General features: G+C 37.9%; 1 protein-coding gene across 3 annotated transcripts in view; it reads right to left on the bottom strand.

The window, feature by feature from the left end:
- The window catches only part of LOC136866081 (FHIP family protein GK23746), a 607,505-nt gene that overhangs the window by 415,278 nt on the left and 165,114 nt on the right, over positions 1-27,113 (bottom strand). The window lies entirely within an intron of this gene.

The following is a 27,113-nucleotide window of genomic DNA, read 5'->3' as shown; positions in this document are numbered from 1 at the left end:
ATATAACATATTAATTCTAACTGCTCACTCTTAACTGCTAACTCTTGTGACAGTCCTGGGGGTATGCATTTTTAATTAATTGAATTTAGCATTGAGATGGTAATTACTGTGGCCTTAAGAATAGAACCATCCAACATTTTCAGTAGTTGAAATAGAGAAATTCTGGAAATCCATTTACAGGATGTGTGATGTAAGAAAGAGCAAAATTAAAAAAAACCCAGGGCTTCCATTGGCTAATGCCTCAACATGTTAAGTAACTTGGCCAGTTTTTAAGGTACTACATTTTCAGAATGCCTAGAAAAGCCCTTAAGTACTTAAGTATTTATATTAGTATGTTAATTTAGCTCTAGCAAACCAAGAAATGTTTCAAAATTTTATGCTTATTTTGGCAAGAAATACCAACAATTATTGATGCAGTGTGATTAATGACCTTTCAACAAATGAGGCGTCCAGAAGCAAAACGCTGTGAGTGCACCAGAACATTTTTTTCAGAAAACACGAAAAACGTCTCACTTCCTTTGGCTCGCAGATATGCAAAATTCCTTTTCATTGTAGATTTATATTCACGTAAGGACTATTTTTATGACAATCTTTAAAATATTGAGGTTTTATTTTTTTAGTTATTACCTAAAATTGTTTGGATTCACCGAGTTTTGCTCCTGTTTTCATGGATCTAGGTAGATTTGCTTCTGTAGAGATATTATCACAACATAATTGGAAAGAAGATGCCTTAATGCTGGTTCAAATGACAAAATAAATTACTGTATTTATTGACTACAAGTAAGTGTGATTACATAGTATATGATATCAAATGATAGTCTGCAAGAAGTAAAAAGGCCACAACCTTGCAAGTCCTGTACTGTTCTATCGAAATTACACACGCAACTCATTGTCTTCTGGATGAATTTCAAACTCTGAGTCCTCCTCTGCATTGTTCACAGCTGTTTGAGAATCCATCAGATTCTTATAGAAAACAAGACCTTCATTTTCTTCCCAAGTCTCCCCAAAATGCTTTCTAAGCACAAAATCAATGTCCCTAACTTTCACTTCCTTTAAGGCTCTTCCAATCTGGATAACATTAGGCTTCATAGACGAGTAGGCTTTGCCACGTCTGCATATCCCTCTCCATTCACCAGCGTCCATTCTGTAGGCCACTTCACCTCTTATTAGTGTGTTTCCATGTTTACTCCTGGTGATCACAACCCTTTTTACAGGAGCAAATTTGAAGTGACACTGACCACAGGGCTTGACGACATCAGCAACTGCATCTTTCCAACACCGATTGACGACATCTGCTCCCAGCTGGAAAACTATTCCGTGATCCTTGAATACTTCATGGTACTCACTCGGTAATATGACAGTAACTTTCGACCTGAGAACTTTTTCTATTCGACCAAAAATTCTATCGAGTAGAAGAAAAGAATGTCCAACCATTGGATAGAAGATCTTCACCCGTTTCACACTGACAGGAGCCTCTTGTGTTATCCAAAAGCACAGCATACCCAGCATTGTCTGGTTCTTGTTTTGCCCTACACAGCTGTCCGACATTAGGTGGATGGTGTGGATGCCATTCAAATCTGTTGATGTTAACCTGTGATGCACACAGGACACAATTTCATTAGATCCCTTTGCAAAATCGGTTTCTTTCCAAGTGTAAATAAATGCGTTTCCCTGGTTTTTCCACACACCCGATGGGCCTTGGCAGATCGTAAAATTGTACACATACATTTGGCGTGTATAATAAGCACTTTGATCTTGCAACTTAGGCAATGTAAGGTTTTTCTGGCAATCAAATGTGAAGGTTATTTCACCATTGTCCTCAACTTTCAGTTCATCATAAAAAGCTTTTTCCCTAGCTTTGTGCACAAGCTCAGAACTAACATCCATGGAGGAAAAAGCTTGTAAAATAGCATTATTCAAACGCAGGACACAGTGTGTATTAAGCTAGTTTTGCACCTGCAAACCACCATAAGTAATGGCGCTTGGTCAGGATATACCAATTTCTGCTTCTTTTTGCAAACAGATGTGGATACACACACTTTTGCATCTGTAGGCTGTTTTGGGGGTGCGATTTAAAGCAGATGGAAGCAGTTTTGCTTAAGTTTTAAGGGTCTAATCAACAGACGACAGCATAGAGAACAAAATGGTGGCAACAACTCATTTTCGAGCAAAAGTGGATTTACTGCATTTTGCATCTGGACGCCTCAAATATTGGTCTCTCTAAAAAACTATAGTGCTGTTGTTTCAAAATGAAGAGAGATTTTTCAAAGCGGTAGAAAATCAAGAGACAAGTCACCCCTCTTCTAACAATAATCACAAGAGAACTTACCCTTTGAATAACAAGGATATCGATAAAAGGAACGCAAAGGGCCACGGAGGGCACGATAACCCTAGGCCTCACAAACCCGAAAATGGGAGGGGGTACAAGAAAACTAGAATCAAACAGGGGAAATCAAATTAGAAAGATGAAAGTGTGGAACCTGCCACTAGTGGAAGCAATCCCAGACTTAGGTAGAGGCCCAATGGCAGGCAATCAACATTCCCAAGTTGAGAACCTGTGGGGAGTCAATTCTTTTAGTCATATCTTATGCCAGGCAGGAGATACCATGGTCCTGTTCTATACCCCATATCCACCTCATAGGCAGAAAGACTAAGGATAGGGAACTCAATTATTAGATGCAACCCAAAATAATACAATTTTTCTGTAATATTTTGCATTATTAGGAAAATAAGAGTGTTTCAGGTTCTAAGATAATTATTTGTCAATAACTATGACTTTTTAAGGAATCTTATCATTTTCTTCATTCAATAATAGATACAGCACTAGTCACCTTAGTGGTTACAGCCAAATAACTAATTAATTGAAGACATCCATATACTGTTTTCACATTCTTAAATGGTAGTAAAGGACTTGAGAAAACTGTGTTACATTTTCCCATGGAATGCTTAATAACCGACAAATTGATACCAACTTCATTTTTTAAGTGGAACTTGGTTAATATAGCTGGCATGAAAGTACAAATTGTTTGAAGTTTGGACATCTACTTTTTGAAAAAGCTGTTACGTCTTAACCATGTGATTTGAGGACCTGAATACAAGCCATATCAAACTGCTTCTGATAGCACAATATGTAACTGTACATAAGTTTGTTAGGTTAAGAGCATTTTTTAAAATTTATTTGTAATGTAATGTAAAGTTGTGAAAATCATGTGATTTTCTTTAGTTAATATTTAAGAATATAGTATCATAAGAATTTATAGTTAGGGAATATGGAACATGTATATTATTGTATTCTGTATAATCTTTTAAACTTTGGGTGAGAATCTCACTCCTAACATGCAATTCCATGAAAGTTCTAAAGAAAGTTTGTCTGATGCTGATAAAATGATCAAAAGCGCAACAAAGGAAATCTTGCAACTTCCTACTGACACACCGGACAACATGATCTATTCAGAGAAGACGTGTAAAGGCATTTGTCTTTTCAAAACGTCCTGGGAAGCTTACCTTCAGTGCATTAACAGGTGTAATATACTCCTTAAGAATAATACCTGTTGGCTCACGCCTCGAGAGATTCCCATACGCAAAATAAGGAATGTTTGAAACTTCTCAACATATCGGAAATTGACACTTAAAAAAAACGTAAATGCCCGGAATGGTCAATACTAAAAAAATTTGGCAATAATAAAAAGATCACGAATTCTCCTCTTTGTGTTCACTAACTCAAAGAGGGCTTTGAGTATACACCAGCAAATTCTTGGGTCAGAAATCACATCAGCCTGTCTGATAATGAGCAGCGATACGCAATAAAAGTGACTACAAAAATTTCTGCAGTGGGCTCTGTGCCCAGCAGATCCCTGGACAACAATCTCTATTGGCGCTGCTGCGGAGAGAAAGAAACTCTTGCTCATGTCCTAGGATGTTGCAACCACGGAGAACTACTGCGAAAAAAATTGACGCTATCAAATTACATACTTCGTATCCAAAGAACTGAGGAAGAAGGTCTTTAATGTTCGCTAAGAAGTTCACAGATTGGCCATGAACAGCAGTTATCGTCGTATCAACATGATAGACTTCAGAGAACACAGCATAAAAGGCTTCATCATGGACCCAACCATACGGTTTGAACACCACAAAAGCCAACCCAAAGAGGTAAACCTAGAGAATCAAGAGATCTATGAACCCACAATCCCATATTACAAGTCAAAATACAATTGTCAAGAGACTGAAGCAATAGGAATAATGGTTGGAGCACACGGCACCATTGCTGGACATTTTGCTGATGCATGGAAGCATTTCCAGCTACCCAAGGAGGGCACTCATGAAATAGCTACGATAGTCATCCGAGGTTCTTTTAACAGTCCTGAGGTACCACATATCCACCGCACAAAGTTGTTAATGATAAGAACTTTAAAAATTATGTAATTTTTATGTTTATAACTTTGTAAATTTTTTTATGTTTATACCTTTGTAAAGTCTCCAACACATATCCGTATTACCTTGTTATTCATTGCAGCCTGTTATTAAAGGAGGTTGATTCTTTGTTTTTAAAACAATAAACCTGTATACGTATATGGTACACTGATGAAGATTGCTGAAGATTGTGTAACAAGGGAAACAGTGGCTAAATCGAGAAAGACAGTAGAAGTCGGTTGGAAATGTTGCAACAAGAAGCTTGAGAACACGGGTTGCAGTCAGAACATACAAGCTAAAGATCATGATGCATCCACATGGTGATAGTACTGATAGGCAAAGCTCTCGCTCGAGACTCCCAAGACTGAAGTCACAGATCTCGACTCTCTCACAAGAATCTCAAGATCGATTCTCCTGTGCTGCAATCTGTGCAAAGTTCCAGTAAATACAAGTGTAAGATCGGTAGTATATCATTAACAATTAATGTGTGAAACAACGTTCTCATATGGAAACGTGTGCTGATAAATTTTGTCAAAAACCTGGAAAAGTACTGCATGATTAACTATCAGCCCTTACTTAAATACCATTAATGAAAGTGAAAACAGAATGTCAGTATCTTAAATGTTCATGAGTTGAGGTGGACATCTTAACCGAAGAATGCTGTATAAATTTGTTAGTAACTGTAGATAGGATGTACACCTAACTGGATTCCTTGCAATTGTTGTCGACAGGATAGTTTCTTGCGAAGCAGATTGGGCCACGGGTGTTCTCTGTGATAATTCCCCTTCAGTGATATTATGTGCTTTTAATTGCCGGATCATCCCAGAAGGATTTCTGCTGACGTATCTTGATTCTTTTGAACAAACAACACAAAGGACAGTGTGTTATGTGGGGCAACTCTTCAAAATAATCCCACATCCATGATTTATGTTGTGATTCAGACATTGTCTTAAAGTTCCCGAGCAATTAGACACAATTACAAGTTGCACCATCATATACCAAAGTAACTAATTATCAAAGTTTATAATCGTTTTAAGCGTTTTAAGAAGGCTGGTGATGGCCTAAAACCAAAAGGCCAAAACTAGTACCAAGATTAAAAGAAACTGAAGTACTAATCTTATATTGTATTGATTAGGTGGATTACCTCACTTGTCTACAATAATTGTACCTAATTAGGACGATAATAACATTGTAAGGAATTACTACCTTTGTCACTGTAACATTGGTAAACACAACCATGGGTCAAATGGATACTGAATGTGGTGTCTGGTAAGTTATGACTGATAACGATGTATAAAAACAGTAGCCAAAAGTGTTTGTACTTAGCCTACTCGTTCATGTACATACCGCTGCATACAGTGTCAGAATGCGTCTGAGTCGTCAGTCCATAGACTGCTTTGATGCAGCTCTCCATGCCACTCTATCCTGTGTTAACCTTTTCATTTCTACACAACTGCTGCATCTTAAATCTGCTTGTCATACTGACACCTTGGTTTACCCCTACCATTCTTACTGCCTACACTCTTCTCTCAAAAATAAACTGAAGAAGTCCTGAGTGTTTTAAGATGAGCCCTATAATTCTCTCTCCCTCCTCCCCCCCCCCCCCCCCCCCTTCTTGTCAATTTTACCCAAATCAATCTATCAACAATTTGCTTCACTATCTCTTCATTCATGATTTGATCTGTCCATCTCACCTTAAGCATTCTTCTGTAACACTACATTTCAAAAGCTTCTATTCTCTTTCTTTCTGAGCTAGTTATCATGCATGTTTCACTTCCATACAATGCCATGCTCCAGACAAAAGTCTTCAAAAAAATCTTTCTAATTCCTGTATCAATGTTCGAAGTGAGTAGATTTATTTTCTTAAGAAAGGCCTTCCTTGCTTGTGTTAGTCTGCATTTTATGCCCTCCATACTTATGCCATCATTAGCTATTTTACTACCCTAGTAACAATGTTCATCTCCTTCCCTTAGGACTTCAATTCCTAATCTAATATTACCTGTGTCACCTGACTTCTTCCGACTGCACTCCATTACTTTTGTTTTGGACTTATTTATCTTCATCCTGTAGTTCTTACCCAAGACTCCCTCCATACCATTCAGTCATTTCTCTACATCTTTTGCAGTCTCAGATAAAATAACAATATAATTGGGAAATCTACGGGTTTTGATTTCCTCCCATTGGATTGTGATTCCCTATCCAAATTCCTCTTTGATTTCCTTTTCCCCCTGTATTATATAAACATTAAATAGGAGGGGGTGGGATGGGCAAACTGCAGCCTTGCCTCACTTCTTTCTGGATTGCTTCTTCCCTTTCAAAGCCCTCGATTCTTATCACTGTAGACTGATTTTTACACAGATTGTAGATAATTCTTCGTTCTCAGTAGCTGACCTCGATCACCTTCAGAATTCATGTGTCCGAGTGAATCAATTCACTGGATCAGCGAGCTCACAGCACACGATTCAGCTTACTCCCAGCGGACAGTGCTGAATGGCGCACTCACTGGATGTTGACAAGGAGCCGAGCTTCCGCTGCAGCGAGACAGTGAATCATGGTACATCAAAAGAATCGTGAATGAGCACGGCTCAGTGAGACACAAGATACACACGGCTCCTTATCAGCACACTGGACACTGGCGGAGAGTCAAGCTTCCGCTGCGACGAGACATACAGTGAGCCATGGTACACTGAAAGAATCGTATGCTATAATGGACTCTCGAGCTCAGCTCATTTGAAAATAATACCCACTTACATTCACTGTCCTCTTCTTACAGGGAGGTTTAAATAGTAGATGGATTTATTTGCAGTGTTAAAAATGTAGTCAAAACATAATTCTGAAGTATCTAGTAAGTAGGTAGGCTATTAGGTTATACTATTTATTAGTTTAATGAATCTTAGTATTATAACTTAGTTGACATTTGACAATTAAATTCTAAGCCTGCCCTATGACTATGAGTCATGTTCATGTACCTGTACCTGTTTTATATTGGGAAGAACGGCTCAGTATTCTCTCAGTTCGTATGTCACATCGTTGCACAAGACTTCAATCATATAAGGACAGTAAGTGAGCCGACTGACGCAATAACTTAACAGTATGTTGAATCAGAAAACCAGCGGGCTACTATACATCTCGGGTAGCCTATACAAAATATGACAATTTAAAAAAATCCTCAGCTGATAGAAAAGTACATATTTTCAAAAATGACTGAGTGAGTTGGACGTGCGGTTGGTATCGTGTAGCTATGCGCTTCCATTCGGGGGATGGTGGGTTTGAATCCCACCGTCGGCAGCCGTTACGATGGTTTTCCGTAGTTTCCCCATTTTCACACCAGGAAATGCTGGGACTGTATCTTAATTAAGGCCATGGCTGCTACCTTCCTAATCCTAGACCTTTCCCATCCTGCGTCGCTGGAAACCTTTGATGTATTAGAGTGACTAGCATTTTTTTCTAAGGAAGGAGTTCATAGTATGAAGGCCAGATGGTAGCTGCGAGCACTGAATGCTGTTGCTGCTTTCTTACCAGTACCTACTACACAGATGCAGTAGGAGCGGTGACTAATGTGCTATGATGTATAGACAAGAAAAGTGTTTCACCGATCAATACTTATTTATTGTAAATGGATTTTAAACTAGTACCGGTTTCGGCCATCATCAAATGAATCAATTCAGTAAAATGAATTGAATTTCCCATCACTACTTCAGAATCTCAAATAGCTTGGTCTAATCAACATTATCAAATGCCTTTACTAGATCTACAAACACCATGTGCGTGGGCTTGTCCTTTTTAATTTGTTCCTCTAAGATCAGACGTAAAGTCAGGATTGCTTCACATGTTCATACATTTCTTCTGAAGCCAAGTTAATCTTCTCCCAACTCAGTTTCAACTTATCTTTCCATTCTTCTGTAAATAATATGTGTTAAAATGTTTCAGATGTGAGATACTAAACCAATGGTGCAGTAGTTTACACACTTGTCAGCACTGGCATTCTTGGGAATAAGTACAACATTCTGTTGAAAATCGAAGGACACTTCTCCTGTCTTCTACATCTTACAGTACACACTAAATGAAATAACCTCACCATGCTGGTTTCTCCTAAAGCAGTCAGTAATTCCAGGTGCAGTGTTCTTATTTAGGTTTCTCTAAGTACTGTCAAATTCTGACCTCAACATTGGGTCTCCCATTTCATCAGCATCTTCTTGTTCCAGAACCATATCATCTACGTCTTTAGCTTGATACAACTGTTGGATATATTCCGACTATTTTTCTGCCTTGTGTTCTTTCCCTAGAAGTGGTTTTCCATTTGAGCTCTTAATATTGATACACCTACTTTTCCTATCTACAAAGGTTTCCTTGATTTTGCTATATACAGCATCTACCTTTCCTAGGATCATATAACTTTCAACATTCTTGCACGTCTCTTTCAGCCATTCTTCCTAAGTTGTCCTGTACTTTTTATCCACTTCACTCTTTAATCCCCTGTATTCTTTTCTGCCATTTTCATTTTTTGCATTCTTGTATTTTCATTGTTCATCAATCGGATCAAGTATCTCCTGAGTTATCCACTGATTCTTAGGTGATCTTTCCTTTCTTCCTAACATTTCTTCAGCAGCCCTACTGACCTCATTCTTCACAAATGTTGCAACCGTACATAAGTACGATCCCCTGATTTTAGGTTAGGAAATTTTCATAAAGAATTTGTAATATAAAGTAGTGAATATCATGTGAATTTGTTAAATTACGATATATAAACATAGCATTATAAGAAGGATTTGTAGTTAGGGAATATTTAATATGTATATCCTTATATTTGTATAAGTTTTAATTTGGGTGAGAGTCTGTACACATGGCTTAGCAGTGAAGATTACACAACCAAGGAAACAGCGACTATAATCAGAAAGACACTAGAAGTTGGTTGAAAGTGTTGCAAGAAATGGCTTGGAAACTCGGGGTACAGCCGGGAAGTGTATGCTGAAGATTGTTATTCATCAATGCGGATGAACATGAGTGTTCGCTTATTTGCGTACCGGACACTCGGTAACCAATCAGGAAGCTTCGAGTTTGAACGAGCTTGTGTTGACCAAGTGACACTTGAATATGTTTCAGTGGTAGTGGTGCTACCTGTGGACTTCGGCAGATGCTATGCCACGTGGAGCAAGCCTATACATACGCGCGCGTGCGTGTGTGTGTGTGTGTGTGTGTGTGTGTGTGTGTGTGTGTGTGTGTGTGTGTGCGCACGCACGATGAGCTACTATTTACAAAGCCTTTACTGTAGCTAGTGACTGCACTGTTCATTACGAAGTAAGTAGTTTTGAAGAACCTTGATTATGGAGTCATCACTGTACCATTACAGAGCAGACTAGGAAGACATTACGGAGTTATTATGAGTGTTTTTTACGAGGTTATGACAAGTCATTCCCGGTGTGTATTCTGTGGAAGACGCTACATAGTGTTCATTTGTCAGTTATACTCTAGTTTATTCCTCTCCGAGATAATGCACAGTGTGTGAGGTGGTTTAGATGTGTAATCTGGAGGTAATGTGATGTTGTGCACAGAACTGATTATGGCTAGATGAAACCATAGGCCAAGTGTTTATTACTTGTTCATACTCTGAAATCTATGCCATGGTTGTCATTATTTATTCATTCCACAATAGCCATTTTACATTGTGAAGGTATATTATGATTTTATAGTAAGGTGACAGGATTTCTTTTTTTTGTAAACTTACACCACGTGGTAAATTTGATCCCACGGTGATGGTGCTTTACTGTTAATGTAAATAAGGTTAAGAATGGACAGTCGTCTTACTCGTATGAAATAATCAACCTGAAGCATGAAGCATGGCCTTCAGCACTATGTATGCCTTGTAGATTGATGTCTGCGGATGTTTATTTTTGTAAGTGGCAAAACAAGTTGATCGAATCACGTGATGATTAATGTTGGTGTTTATTTTGTTTTGGGAGTAAATGCTAGTAGTGATACTTATAGTAAATCTTTTATTGGTGGAGTAAGGAAAAAACCTGGCATGCTACCCAAATTTATTTTCAGAATTAAATAGTAGCAGCTAATGTCATGAAGCAACTTTGGAGCCTCGTCAGCCTGATGACCGTCGCCTTGAGAGGAGTAGTTCATTCATGCACTACAGAGTCCATTATTCCTGTAAATCTTTTGCAGGTGGTGCCCAATTTCATTATTTATATTTATTCAAGTTAATATTTTACTTCGCTACCCAGATTTAGTGTACAAATTTTGCCGTAACATTTCATTGTCCATTCTTCTTCAAATGTGTTTCCTTCAGCCTTTTCAATTATGGTAGTCCTTGTGTAACATGTTCGTGAAACAATCCCTAACGCACTTTTCTTTAAATTTCCATTGTTTGTGATGTTTGAACCAAGTATTAGCAAGGACTAAATTATGATCAGTGTACAATTCAACCAGCCAACTTCCTCTTTCATTCCTTCGTTCCAATCAGAATTCACCTGCTGTATTACCTTCTCTTCCTTGGCCTACCACTGCATTCCATTCTCTCATCACAATTTGATTCTCGTCGCCTTTTATATATTGTATTAGATCTTCTCTCTCTTCATGTATTTTTTCAATTTCCCCATCCTCTGATGAACTACTAGACATATAGACCTGCACTATTGTGGCGGGCATTGGTTTGGTGTCTATCTTGACAACAATAGTCCTTTCACTATGCAGATCATAGTAGCTAACCTGCTGCCCTATTATGTTATTCATTATTATACCAACCCTGCATTTCCCTGGCTTGATTTTATGTTGATTATTCTGTAGTCACCTGACCAAAAATCCTGCTCTTCCTGCCAACGTACTTCACTTAAACCAACTACATATAACTTATCCACCTCCCTTTTCAGATTTTCTAACCTACCAAAACGATTCAAACTTTAACATTCCAAGCTCCAACACATAGAATGTCAGTATCTATCTTCCTGATGATTGATCCCTCACATGCAGTCCCCACCCAGAGATCCGAATGGGGGACAATTTTACCTCCGGAATATTTTACCTGAGAGGAAGCCTTCATCATCACATCCTTCATAAAGAGAGAGCTGTATGTCCTTGAGAGTTACAGCTGTAGTTTCTCTTTGCTTTCAGCCATGTAGCATTACCAACACAACTAAGCCATGTTGAGTATTTTACAAGGCCTTATCAGTCCATCATCTAGACTGCCGCCCCTGCAACTTCCGATAGGCTGCTATCCCCACCGCCCCCTTTCGATGAACCATTCGTTAATCTGGTCTCTTGACAGATACCCATCCAAAATGCTTCTTGGGACACACAAGCCTCCCCACCACTGCAGAGGAGGTCAGAATGTGTATCCTTTTTAATTATATTATACTGTGTCAATAATAGACCTCAGTAGAAATGAACAGCCTAGTCGCTTGTTGACACATATTTACAGAATGGAGAAGGCTCATGGTTGACTATTTGCACACTCAGCACAAACAACATTCAGCTCCGTCTACCTGTAGGCCTTGCAAGAAATCTGTTTCATTTCCAGTATCAAATTTTATTATACGCTATAAATTACAATTTTGTTCCATATTGAAGTGTAGTTATAAAAATAAATTGACAAGCGGCACCTTTTCAATACAATATATCAAGTAAATAAGTCTTGAGACTAGCTTCAGCCACTTAGTGGTCATCTTCAGCCAAAATAAAATTAAACAGATTATGTGATAACTAGGGCCCAGATGGTATAAACCTTCACTTTAGGTTTCTTGTATTCTTAAAATTGGTTTTGCCTCCAGGATCAATACTGGCAGCAATAATTTTCTGTTTTCGTAGTTCTGTAAAATTTACTTATGTACTTATTTTACAAAAGTTTACATTGTCATATTCATACTCATAAAAACAGTTTCCTTTGTAAGTTATTTTTTGGCAATGCAGAAAATAACAACGTACATATCCGAACTGTCTGGCGTAAACCATTCGTTAGTCTGGTCTCTTGACAGATACCCATCCAAAATGCTTCTTTGAGACACACAAGCCTCCCCACCACTGCAGGGGAGGTCAGAACGTGTATCCTTTTTAATTACGTTATACTGTGTTAATAACAGACCTCAGTAGAAATGAACAGACTCTGGGATGGGTTTAAAGCAGTTGTTGAGGAATGTGAAAACAGGTTTGTACCTTTAAAGGTGGTAAGGAATGGTAAAGATCCACCTTATTATAATAGAGAAATAAAGAGATTAAGAAGGAGGAGCAGATTGGAAGGAGAGTTAGAAATGGCTGTGGAAGTAAGGAGAAATTGAAGGAACTTACTAGGAAATTGAATCTAGCAAAGAAGGCAGCTAAGGATAACATGATGGCAAGCATAAATGGCAGTCATACAAATATTAGTGAAAAATGGAAGAGTGTGTATAGGTATTTTACGGCAAAAACAGGTTCCAAGAAGGACATTCCAGGAATAATTAATGAACAAGGGGAGTGTGTATGTGAGGATCTTCAAAAGGCAGAAGTATTCAGTCAGCAGTATGTAAAGATTGTTGGTTACAAGGATAATGTCCAGATAGAGGAGGAGACTAATGCAAAAGAAGTATTAAAAATTACATATGATAACAATGACATTTACAATAAGATACAAAAGTTGAAAACTAGAAAAGCAGCTGGAATTGATAAGATTTCTGGGGATATACTAAAGACAATGGGTTGGGATATAGTACCATATCTGAAGTACTTATCTGATTATTGTTTGGTAGAAGGAGCTATACCAAATGAATGGAGAGTGGCTATAGTAGACCCTGTGTATGAAGGAAACGGTGATAAGACATAAAGCCGAAAATTACAGGCCAGTAAGTTCGACATGTGTTGCATGTAAGCTTTGGGAAGGCATTCTTTCTGATTATATAAGACATGTTTGCGAAATTAATAATTCGTTCGATAGAAGGCAGTTCGGTTTTATGAAAGGTTATTCCACTGAAGCTCAACTTCTAGGTTTCCAGCAAGATATAGCAGATATCTTGGATTCAGGAGATCAAATGGACTGTATCGTGATTGACCTGTCTAAAGCATTTGATAGGGTGGATCATGGGAGACTACTGGCAAAAATGAGTGCAATTTGACTAGACAAAACAGTGACTGAATGGGTTGCTATATTTCTAGAAAATAGATCTCAGAGAATTAGAGTAGGCAAAGCTTTATCTGACCCTGTAATAATTACGAGGGGAATTCCTCAAGGCAGTATTACTGGACCTTTATGTTTTCTTATATATATATGAGGTAAGGTTTTTTGCGGATGATGTTATTCTGCATAGAGTAATAAATAAGTTACAAGATTGTGAGCAACTGCAACGTGACCTCAATAATGTTGTGAGATGGACAGCAGGCAATGGTATGCTGATAAACGGGGTTAAAAGTCAGGTTGTGAGTTTCACAAATATGAAAAGTCCTCTCAGTTTTAATTACTGTGTTGATGGGATGAATGTTCCTTGTGGGGATCATTGTAAGTATCTACGTGTTAATATAAGGAAAGATCTTCATTGTGGTAATCACATAAATGGAATTGTAAATAAAGGGTACAGATCTCTGCACATGGTTATGAGGGTATTTAGGGGTTGTAGTAAGGATGTAAAGGAGAGGGCATATAAGTCTCTGGTAAGACCCCAACTAGAGTATGGTTCCAGTGTATGGGACCCTCACCAGGATTACCTGATTCAAGAACTGGAAAATTCCATAATGTTTGTATGTTAGACTTATTGTACAATATTTGGTGTATTTGAAGAGTTCTGGAAACTTACTGTAAGGTTTTATTATCCAGTAACATGTAGAGACATTACGAATGTTGTAGATATTTCCATGGACATTTTTAAACATTGAAAGAACATTCGAGTACCCATTCGACTAGCTGGTCTATCGATGTTTCTAGTGTGTTTAATTAGAGTGTTGTAAGAACTCTAGATTCTAGATGGTTGATCGAAAAGTATAAATATCGAGCTGTCAAGTCAGTGAGCGAGTCAGATCATTGGACTCGAGTGAGTGAGTGAGGCGGGGAATTCAAGAGAGAGTATGTTATAGTGCGCGCGTCAGTGTTGTTGATATCTGTACTTGTCAGAATCGACTTCAGGGTACTCCGCTATTGAGTGTTGTATATAGTGTCATTTGCTACTGTGTATAGTTGTGTGTTGTGACGTACAGTGTAAATAAAGTAATTTATACAAGGAAGTGAACGTGTTCTCGTGTGATATTTATTTATGTCAAATAAAATCGCATCGTAGAACGATAATGATTTCCGACAAAATAATAGCTCGACTAAGTGGTATGTGATTGGAATAACAACAATAAGTTAATTTATTAATTTAACCACCTAATCAATACAATACGTCTTGTCTTTATTGATTTACATTGACATGTTAACTAAAACGGTACATGTTTTGCCTTGTATATAGGCATTATCAGCCATTGCCTTAACCTTGTAATAAAATCAGGCACCTGATTTACATATAAATGAAATAAAAGTAATTTTTAAAGAGCCTTGGAAAGACATGAACTAAAATTAACATACGGTAAAAAACTAGTACAATGTTGGTTTTAAAGATATTGCAATGAGTGAGGAGTTTACAATTGGTGAAAGTATTTGCAATATTGACATTAGAAGGCTACTATGATAATTAAATTATTATTATATTATATTATATTATATTATATTATATTATATTATATTATATTATATTATATTATATTATATTATATTATATTATTATATTAGCCTTTATTTGTAGTGGCGAAGTTAGGACTCATGGTCCTCTCTTACACTTAACCACACTTCAAGGAACAAAGCAACAGTCTGTTATAAACAAGTGGTAAGATAGCTATAAAATTATGTTGACCGACCAGCGGTTACAATTAGACAATGACGAGAATGACGATCAAAATCGTATTTATTAAAAAAAGAATGTTGAATAAAATAATGTCGAAGGATGGTCAAGTGACCTGTAATTATTTGTTTACATGTTTACATGATACTACGAGTAGAGTAATAAAGGAGAGGAGGAGGACAATCCTCAATCAGAAGATAGAATGATAATAATGGTAAGGTTTAAGAGCAATAAATTCTTACCAGTACCTTGAATGAATTTTAATTCTATTCAAAAACATACTTCCTGAAGTAGAAAAACTACCAGCATTTGATAATTCTATACATGTACTTACCATCCTACTAATTTTACATGAATGCCTTTGCAAACAAATAAGAAGAAGCTGTAAGCCAACTGCAAAATACAAAGAACTGATAGAATGCAGCAACAGACTGATAGCATGTAAGCTATAGGGTTTTCCCTAACTAACAATTATGTAAATTCCAACTAGTGGGGTGGTATATAAAAATAAGGCTGTTGCTGCTTCTTCAGAGTGACCACTGAATGCACTATAAATAGACACAGTAACAGGGCAGTTAGGACCAGAGACTTTGGGTACTTTCCAGGGATAATCAATTTAGTCCAGGATCACTGGTCTAGCAAAACACAACTCTGTCTTCTCCCACCACCTTTGGTCTTCAGCCAAGAACCCAGAACTGTTATATTTATAAGCAACAAACTTCCTCTACCTGGCTTTCACATATATGGACATATTTGCTGCAATCTGGTATGCACAAACCCAATAAATCCTTCACCATTTCTTCCACCATTAAAGCAAAGCATTAATGACTCAGCTTGTATTCAATCTCCACTCTAACCAAGTTATCCAGAATTTCTTTAGGTTATCCCAGTTATCTCTGGGGTCGCTAGAACCACCAAGGCTCATTTTGGTTTTGGCTGGAGGTTTAAGATCAGATGCCCAAATCTTTTCTTTATGCAATGTATGATACATTACTCATTATCTTCAGGTCTTATATACTATATACATCAATGAACCATTAATGACCACCTACTTGATATGATGTAGGATAAATTTTTGTCCACAGAACCGTAGCCACTCAGCGATGCATCGATTCAATGAGGTGGTAGAGGGTATTCAGGGGTATCTAGTACCACACACACACAACTGCATGTCCTCCAGTTGGCATACACTGCTGAATAGTGGTGACTCGCTTCTCCAAGTCGAACCACAAATATTTAATGGAGGTTCACATCGGGGCTATTTGGGACCACGGCATTAAAGCAAATGCACTATCATGTACCTCGAACCAGTCCTTCACGTGGCTCAATGATCTGTTGGAAGTGACCGTCACTATGGAAATGAATGGATGAAATGGGTATCCAATATTGCCCACATCGTTGTACCTGTAGGCGATTTATTAAACTGTGGCCCTGCAGTCGCTCTGAACAATGTGTGACAGCCTCTGTTGGCCTCGTACATCAATGAGCCGCTGTTGACAGATGGCAGGATGACGTGTCATGGTTAGGCCCTCATTGCACCACTTTCAATATGTGCTCACAATAGCAGCACAAAAGCAGTTCACAAGCCGCACTATTTCAGATAGGCTGGTACCAAGGCACCGTACCCTCACAATTTGACCTCTTATCAAACACTGATGCTGGAGATATTATTAACAGCAAGCCTGTAGACCTTGCTACTAGAATGTCACTTGTTACTCTCCCCACTCTAGGCGTGCTAAAGGATCCTGGGTCAGGGCGTCATAATGCAATGGCTCATCGGTGTATAAATTAGGCAGAAAATAATTTTAATCCTTTACAGGATAATTCTGAATCTCATGTGTATCTGTAATATGTTAATCCCTTCACCAAATTCTTCCCAAACTCCATTGGATTCATGCTTAAACTCTTACTTCCACTCCAATACATAAACGTACAGTTACATGAAATATCAGTTATATTAATAATGTCTTGGACATTCATGCACATAAAAAAAGAAGTCTGATATCATCAGATAAGATTTTCTTCAAAGGCGATTGGTCAGCCAATTTGTAAATTGCTCTTACTTGTCACAGTCTAAGTAAAGCATGTGATATTTTCAAAGTGAAAAATATATATATATAGTTCAGATTCCACTACAGCAGTATATCACAATGATTATAATCATAACTGAACATGAGAAAGCCTTGCCTGCTTAACTTTAGATTGGCTCAACATCAGCCAAGATCTGCTTACAGCAACAGCCTTGATAAATAACTACATAAAGCAAGGAAAAATCTAAACATACTATATTAATATTGTTCTTAAGTCAAATAGCATGGACTTGTTGCTATTAGTCTATCAGTTTCTTTCCTGCCATTTAAAAATACAGACTCTCATGCTGCTTTGAAGAAAAGCGGATATAAACTTGATTTTTAAAATGAAAAACTCTCTACAGTACAAAAGTACCTACAGTACTACAATATTACACAACCACACTAAAGAAAAGGACATGCTGATTTCAATTTAAATAGTACATGTCACAATCTTTCTGAGCTGTAGTAGATAATTGTACTTTATACTTAGAATACTAGTAATAAATCTATATGCATGCAACACATGTTTTTGGACAACCAATAAAATATCCAGACAGTGAGAAAAGAATGAAATTTTAATATGAATGCACTGAGTCTGTTAGGTCACCAGCCCAGAGGCTGGTTGGATATTATTATTATTATTGAAGTGGAGAGGCGCCATATCTGCTTTGTCCATATAGGCTATTGTTACGATGGGCTCGCCACACCCAAAGGCATTTTATACCTACTGCCAGGTTCAAAATTAGGCCGCCCCTAACATGGAGACAGACGCCTTTCGTAGCCGCTCCTCTGGAGTACAGATGCTACGGGTATGACCCTTCCGCCATCTCCGCCGTACCAAAGTCCACCTTCTCCGCCGTACATGCCGTTGAGGTCTTCACTCATAACCCTGAGCTGGGACCCATACCAGATGTTACACACCGGGTCAGTGTGCTCTGGGACTCACATAGGCAGAGGCGCCACTCCCTGGGTAGGGCTACCTCCGAAAAGGGTCCCTGCTACCTACCTGCTTTACATAGATGAACATCTAGAGAACTTCTTAGAGGAAGTGGAGAGACAGATAGAAGATAACAAAGTACTATTGATGGGAGATCTAAATGCATAAGTTGGAAGGGAAAGACAAGGAAAGGAAGATGTTGTAGGGCCCTTCGGATATGGAAATGTAAATCCAGAAGGCGAGTTGTTGGTGGATTTTTGCATGAGGAATCAAATGATTGTTGGAAACACCTGGTTTAGGAAGAAGAACAGTCAGAAGATTAAAAGGTATGGTTGGGGAGACAGACAAACAAAGACCATGATTGATTATATAATCACAGAAAAAGAACACCGGAAGAACCTTGTAGATGTAACAGCCATGCCTGAAGAAGCCTTTGGTGGAGATCATAGAGTTGTGATAGGAAAACTGTAAGTTGGAAAGATTGAAAAACCCCAATTAAGAAGAGAGAAAAGAATTAAAGCATGGAAGTTGAAGGAGAAAAGCATACAAGAAGAATTTCAAAGGGAAATAATACCCTTGGTACCCAGGACAGAGGTGGGGAATGTTGAAGAGGAATGGAAAAGATTTAAGGAAGCACTGGTTGGATGTGCAGAAAAGGTGTGTGGTAGAACATCAGGAAATGTGAAAAACAAAGAAACACACTGGTGGAATGATAGGGTAAAGATTAAAGTGAAGGAAAAGAAAATGGCATGGAAAGCATGGAAAACATCTAAGACTGAAGAAAGTAGAAGAAAATATGTGGAGGCAAAGAATTTGGCCAAGAAAGTAGTGGAGGAAGAAAAGAGGAAAAGCTGGGCCTTATTCACACAAACTGAGAGATGATACGCAGGGCAGCAAAAAATTACTGTATGGTATCTTAAGAAACAAAAAGAGAGATCAAGTAAACACCAGATTTGTGAAGGATGAAGGTGGCATAATTTTAACTCTTTCTGGTCAAACTGCGAGCATAGCTTGCAGCGGCCGAAATTACGCTCAGGCCGCGCTGCGGGCATTGGCCGTAGTAAGGTTTGACACTTCACTAAAAATCGAGAACGACCTATGCATGCATTCTGATGGTTACATCGTGTTTCTTCTTGTATTAGCTACGAGAGTATTTAAGCAAATGGCGGTATTATATGTCTAAGTCAGAGAATTTACAAAATATTCGATCAGCATGCATCAGTAGATGTTGTCACTCAGTGAGCTCTAAGACATGGCTTCTCGCGGCAAACATGTGCTTCACGAAGGTGATATTTTTGATATTTTACGATATATTATAATTTTATTCACAAATGAATATATTATTGACATACGGATTCGAAACAACTTCTTACATTTCATTATGATTGGAGTTCGTTTTACGGCCTAGCGGATGTTCCCGCGTATTTCATATTTGCGTGAATACGTAAGATTGTCTACATATTAGTAAAGTTGTCTGTTTAGAAGACTGTATTTTCTCTTTCTCAGAAGTCTTTTGTGGTAAATGGAACAATAATTTCACATTTGAGTAACTTTTGACAAAATTTATCAATAAAAATAAATTTTCATAAGAGCTCCCATTTTCATTATTATAATCATTACTATTATTATTAAAAAATTATTATTTTTAAATCGTACTAATTATTGTTGTTGTTCTGTAATTGCAATGCACATTTTATTTTAGCAAAATAGGGTATATAATTATGTATAACAGTATTTCAGAAAACTGTACTTGCTTGGTTATCCGTCAGACCTTTTTCCCCATTCGCAAAACATGGTATAATATACAAACAATTTTAAAATCTCAAGTGATAGTTGACATGATACGAACAGCGTTTTTCAAAACTAGATGCTCAAACAAGCACAAAGAAAAAAGAATCGCGCAAATATCTACAGGTACAGAGATATAATGTTTTAAATTTCCTTAGAAATGCCCAGTCCAGAACGTTTGTTAGGGATATTAAGGCCCAGACTGGAATGGGTTAACAAAGCCAGAAGAAATAAGAAATAGATGGAGAGAGTATTTTCAGAAGCTGGTGAACATAAGAACGGATGACAGTCATTCAATGGACGACCAGGAAAGGCAATTAGTTGATGAAGAAATGGATAAAGAAATTACAATGAATGAAATTGAAATGGCAGTAAGAAAGGTGAAGAATAGAAAAACTGCTGGAATAGATGAAATTTCAGTGGAGATGATAAAGGCAGCTGGAGCTGTAGGCATGCAGTGGACATATCGGGTTCTCAGGAATGTCTGGGAGAATAAGGAGGTCCCTGAGGATTGGCAAAAAGGAATAATCATCCCAATTTTCAAGAAAGGTGATATTTTACAATGCTTAGTAAAGCTAAAGGTTCCACCTATTCAATACGTTATCGTAATGGTCTATTTAGAACATCACATATTTATTTAACTTATCATAAAATACATCTTTGGTACCGGTTTCGGCAATCCACTATGCCATCATCAGCCATTGAGTATTTTATAGTAAAGAACATTCAAAAATTTAAAAATATGCAATAGCAAGTCCTATTCTTACATGCATATTTTTAAATTTTTGAATGTTCTTTGCTATAAAAAACTCAATGGCTGATGATGGCATAGTGGATTGCCGAAACCGGTACCAAAGATGTATTTTATGATAAGTTAAATAAATATGTGATGTTCTAAATAGACCATTACGATAACGTATTGAATAGGTGGAACCTTTAGCTTTACTAAGCATTGTAAAATCTTGAGTCAATACGGACAAAAAATGAAGTTTTTAATACTAAAGAAAGGTGATAAGAAAGTTTTGAAGAACTACAGGGGAATTACTCTAATATCCCATGTTGCTAAGATAATGGAAAGGATACTGGAAAGTAGAATAAGGTTGAGGGTTGAGAATCAGATACAGGAAAATCAGTTTGGTTTCAGAAGTGGAAGGTCAACAATAGAGCCCATTTTCATTATGAGACAACTTATGGAAAAGCATTGGGAGTACGGGAATGATATGGTGATGACATTCATTGACATTGAAAAGGCATATGACAGTGTCCCCAGGACGAAAGTTTGGGACAGTCCGGTGCAAAAAAAATTGGACAGGGATTAATAAAAATGATCATGGCATTGTATAAGGAATGTTGTAGTTGCGTGCAAACACAAGTTGGCAGGACAAGTTGGTTCAAAATAACTAGTGGGCTGAGACAGGGAAGTGTTCTATCACCAATCCTGTTTACAATAGTAAAGGATGACATCATGAGAACAGCAAAAGCAGCATATGGAGGAAGAGAAATGAACATGATGTTATTTAAAGATGATATTGTGATTTGGGGAGAAGACGACAGGAAGGTTCAAGAACAGTTGAATGTGGTGAATGGGAAGATCGAAGAATGTGGATTGAAAATAAGTGTAGAAAAGATTAAAACTCTTGTTATGACTAGAGGGGAGAAAGAAGGGAAAGGTCAGATTAGACTTGCAGACAAGCCCCTGGAAGTAGTGGAAACGTTTAAGTACCTGGGGAGTGAATTAATGGAGAATGCTTGACTGGATGCTGAGATTAGCAAAAGGATTCAAGCTGGAAGTTGTTTCTATCATAGTATAAGAAACATGTTATGGGACAAAGATGTGCCAACGGAAGCAAAGGATACTATGTACAAGATGTATTACGTACCCATAACAACTTACGGAGCAGAAACTTGGACAATGACAAAGAAGGATGAGAGTCGAATACAGGCAGTCGAAATGAAGTTCTTGAGGAGTGTGATACAGAAGAGTAGAAGAGACAAAATAAGGAATGAGAAAATCCGGGAAGAAAGTGGAGTGGAAAAAATGAATGATAGAATAGAGAAGAGCCGACTAAGATGGTTTGGGCACATAAAGCGAATGAGCGACGAAAGAATGCCAAAAAAGGTGATGGAAATGCAAATCCAAGGAGAGGCCGTGGACGACCACGATTGAGATGGAAGGATACCATCTAACGCAGCATTATAGAAAGAAACCTGGACTGGGACACAGTGTTGGAGGAGGAGTGGTGGAAAGACCGAAGAAAGTGGAGAGGAACCATATTTGCCCCTACCCGGCTACAGCTGGATAAAGGGAAATGATGATGATGATGATGACGATGATGATGATGATGATGACGATGATGATGATGATGATTGAAGTGGAGGGACAAAATATACCATCCGTAACTAATGAAATGTTACTGCTTCAGATCAAAGGTGTGGGATGTCTAGGTCAACAGTCCCATGTACTTAGTTATCATGATATCTGTACTTGTGTATCTTCATCTTCCTGTCTGTCCACCTGATGAAAGATCCACTTGTTCTATTGTCATCTTACAGTAATAAATGTACTGAGAATATGAACTTTTCAAACCTCTCATGGTTTACTATTAAATTTTATGAATTTATCTGCCATATTAGTGTTTCCTCTGGAAGTCTAGCTCCTTAGCTGAATGGTCAGCAAACTGGCCTTCACTTCAGGGGGTCCCAGGTGTCGTAGGTTCGACATCGTAACTGACGTAAAACCTTCAATTATCATGTTTAATATATTTTAATCATAGTTTATTTAATGCTAAATTATCTTTTATTAATTGTTAAACATGACTAGTAGATGGTTTCTCTGTAAATATGTAGTATAAAATTGTATATCCTCAAATACGTACTGTACAATCTAAAAATGTATCGAGTCGAAAGCTGTAGAAAATTCCATAATGTTCATATATTAGACTTATTGTACTATATTTGGTATATCTGAAGGGTTCTGGAAACTTACAGTAAGGTTTTATTATCCAGATACATGTAGAGACATTACGAATGTTGTAGATACTTTCATGTACATTTTGAAATAAGGAAGGAAACTTCGAGTACCCATTCGACTAGCTGGTCGATCGATGTTTCGAATGTGTTTCATTAGAGTGTTGTAAGAACTCTTCCAGAAGTCGATCATTCTAGATGGTCGATCGAATGGTATAAATATTGAGATGTCAGTCTGTGAAGGCAGTTCTCAGTTCTAAGTTTGCAGATCTTGGTTCTTGGGACTCAGTCAAGTGATGGACTGGGAGTGACTGTTGGGCTCCGAGGTGGAGTCAGATCATTGGACTCGAGTGAGTGAGGCGGGGAATTCAAGAGAGAGTATGTTATAGTGCGCGCGTCAGAGCTGTTGATATCTGTACTTGACAGAATCGACTTCAGGGTACTCAGCTATTGAGTGTTGTATATAGTGTCATTGCTACTGTGTAAATCTGTGTGTTGTGACGTACAGTGTAAATAAAGTAATTTTAATAAGGAAGTGAACGTGTTCTCATGTGATATTTATTTACGTCAAATAAAATTGCAACGTAGAACGATACAGGTTTGATTCCCAGTCAGCTTGAGATTTGAACTATGTGGGGTTTATTTCCTCCCCTTCAAACCATGTGACCTTGCAGCGGTGGGGAGGCTAGCGTGTCCCAATGAAGCAAATAGCCAAGCCGCAGGTGCAACCATTTCTGGGTATCTGTCAAGAGACCAGACTAACAAATGGTTTATCGAAAGGGGAGGGAGTAGCAGCCTTTTGGAAGTTGCAAAGGCAGCAGCCTGGATGACTGACTGATATGGTCTTGTAATAATACTCAACATGGCTTAGTTGTCTTGAAACTGCTACGTGGCTGAAAGCAACAGGACCATACTAACTCACTCTCTAGGACATGCAGCTCTCTCTATGAATGATATACTGATGATGGCTTCCTCGCGGGCAAAAAATTCTGGAGGAAAATTGTCCCCCATTCGCATCTCTCGGTGGGGAATATACGAGAGGGGGGGCAATCATTAGGAAGACGGATACAGACATGAGTCAGAGCATGGAAATATTAGAAGTTTGAATCATTGTGGTAAGTTAGAGAACGTAAAAAGGGAGATGGAAAGACTAAAGTTTGATGTAGTTGGTATAAGTGAAGTACGTTGGCAGGAGGAGCAGGATTTTTGGTCAGGTGACTACAGAATTATCAACACAAAATCAAATGAGGGAAATGCAGGAGGGGTTCAATCATGAACATGACAACAGGGCAGCAGATAAGCTACTACAACCAGCATAGTGAAAGGATTATTGTTGTCAAGATAGACACCAACCAATACCCACCACAATAGAGCAAGTCTAAATGCCTACTAATTCAGCAGATGGAAGATAGGAAACTTAAAAGGGTCCACCTTTTCAATACAAAATTGAAATAGTTTATTTACAACATATATTTACACTTGGAACTAGTTTCGACGCTGTTTGGCGTCATCTTCAGCCAAAATGTGGGAAATAGGCTAGCATGTAGACATTTATATTACACAAGGTGTTATATTAAACAATACACATCTTGCAAGGAGATAAAAACAGGGACAAATATAGAAACAAATGAATCGTTGAGAAAGCAAAAGTTATACATATTAAAAATAACCTTAACCACACATCTTGCAGTGCGAAAATATTCGCTTGAATGATTCCTGAATACAAAACGCACGCGCACACATTTCTGAAGAGCCAGCAGGCAGGAAAAAGTAAAGTGAAACCTTAAGAGTTCTTCTGAGAAGAGTTCATCATTTTTTCTATGTTCCGACTAACTAATGAAGTTTCCCTTGGGTTCCTGATAAATACACACAACAGGAAATTCTCCTTCACTCTCAACAATAGCTATAAAGACCAACGGTAAATTTTATTTTAAATATTGTGCAGAGACGTGAAATTTACCGTTGGTCTTTATAGCTATTGTTGAGAGTGAAGGAGAATTTCCTGTTGTGTGTATTTATCAGGAACCCAAGGGAAACTTCATTAGTTAGTCGGAACATAGAAAAAATGATGAACTCTTCTCAGAAGAACTCTTAAGGTTTCACTTTACTTTTTCCTGCCTGCTGGCTCTTCAGAAATGTGTGCGCATGCGTTTTGTATTCAGGAATCATTCAAGGCGAATATTTTCGCACTGCAAGATGTGTGGTTAAGGTTATTTTTAATATGTATAACTTTTGCTTTCTCAACGATTCATTTGTTTCTATATTTGTCCCTGTTTTTATCTCCTTGCAAGATGTGTATTGTTTAATATAACGCCTTGTGTAATATAAATGTCTACATGCTAGCCTATTTCCCACATTTTGGGTGAAGATGACGCCAAACAGCGTCGAAACTACCGGTAGTTCCAAGTGTAAATATATGTTGTAAATAAACTATAACAATTTTGTATTGAAAAGGTGGACCCTTTTAAGTTTCCTATCTTCCATTCTCAGTTCAATACGGACAAAAATGAAATTCTTAGATTTAAATTCAGCAGATGACGAAGAAATGGTAAGAATATATGAAGAGATAGAAGATTTAATATAATATGTAACAGGTGACGAGAATCTAATTGTGATGGGAGACTGGAATGAAGTGGTAGGCCAAGGAAGAGAAGGTAATACAGTAGGAGAATTCGGACTGGGACACAGGAATGAAAGAGGAAGTCAGCTGGTTGAATTCTGCACCAATCATAATTTAGTCCTTGCGAAAACTTGGTTCAAATACCACATACTGTGGCTGTACACGTGGATGAGACATGGAGATAATGCAAGGTATCAAATATACTTTATTATAATTAGGCAGAGATTCAGAAACCAGGTTTTGGATTCCAAACTTTCCCAGGAGAAGACGTGGACTCTGACCACAACTTGTTGGTCATGAAATGCCAACCGAAGTTGAAGAAATTGAAGAAAGGAAGCAATGCAAGGAGATGGGATCTAGACAAGTTGAAAGAAAAGAGTGGGACGGATTGTTTCAAGGAACATGTAGCACAAGGACTAAATGAAAAGGCTGAAGGAAACACAATAGAGGAAGAATGGACAGTATTGAAGAATGAGGTCCATCGGGCTGCTGAAGAAATGTTAGGAAGAAAGGAAAGATCAACAAAGAATCAATGAATAACTCACGAGATACTAGACCTGATTAATGAATGATGAAAGTAGAAGAAGCAAAGAAATTAAGCGGGAAGAAAGGAATACAGGCGATTAAAGAAAGAAGTGGGTAGAAATTGCAGGACAGCTAGGGAGGAATGGCTGATGATGTGCAAGGATGGTGAATGTTGAATGGGCATAGGAAAGCTAGATGCTGCAAACAGGAAAATCGAGGACACCTTTGGAGAAAGGAAAACTAGGTGTATGAATTTTAAGAGGTTAGATCGAAAACCACTTCTAGGGAAAGGAGACAAGGCACGAAGATGGCAAGAACATATCCAACAGTTGTATCAAGGTAAAGATGTAGATGATATGGCTCTGGAACAACAAGAGGCTGTTAATGCTGATGGAATGGGAGACAAAATTTTTCAACAGCGCTTTGAGAGACCTCAATAGGAACAAGGCACCTGGAATTGATGAAATTCCCTCTGAATTACTGACTGCCTTAGGAGATACCAATATGGCAAGGTTATTCCATTTAGTGTGTAAGATGTATGAAACAGGAAAAGTGCCATCCCATTTTCAGCAGAATGTTATACGTATTTCCAAGAAAGCCAGTGCTGACAAGTGTGAAAACTACTGCACTATTAGTTTAGTATCTCACGCCTGCAAAATTTTAACACGTATTATTTACAGAAGAATGGAAACACAATTTGGAACTGACTTGGGAGAATATCAATTCAGCTTCAGAAGAAATGTAGGACCATGTGAAGCAATCCTGAATTTACGTCTGATCTTAGAAGATCAAATTAAGAAGGATAAATCCACATGCATGGCGTTCGTAGATCTTGAAAAGGCACTTGATAATGTTGATTGGACCAAGCTATTTGAGATTTTGATGAAGATCGCGATCTGATACCGAGAACGAAGAATTATCTACAATGAGTATAGAAATCAGTCTGAAGTGATAAG

Source organism: Anabrus simplex, chromosome 3 (assembly GCF_040414725.1).
Source record: "Anabrus simplex isolate iqAnaSimp1 chromosome 3, ASM4041472v1, whole genome shotgun sequence".
Lineage (NCBI taxonomy): Eukaryota > Metazoa > Arthropoda > Insecta > Orthoptera > Tettigoniidae > Anabrus > Anabrus simplex.
Note: the sequence above shows the minus strand (reverse complement) of the source record. Positions and strands in the feature narration are given on the sequence as shown.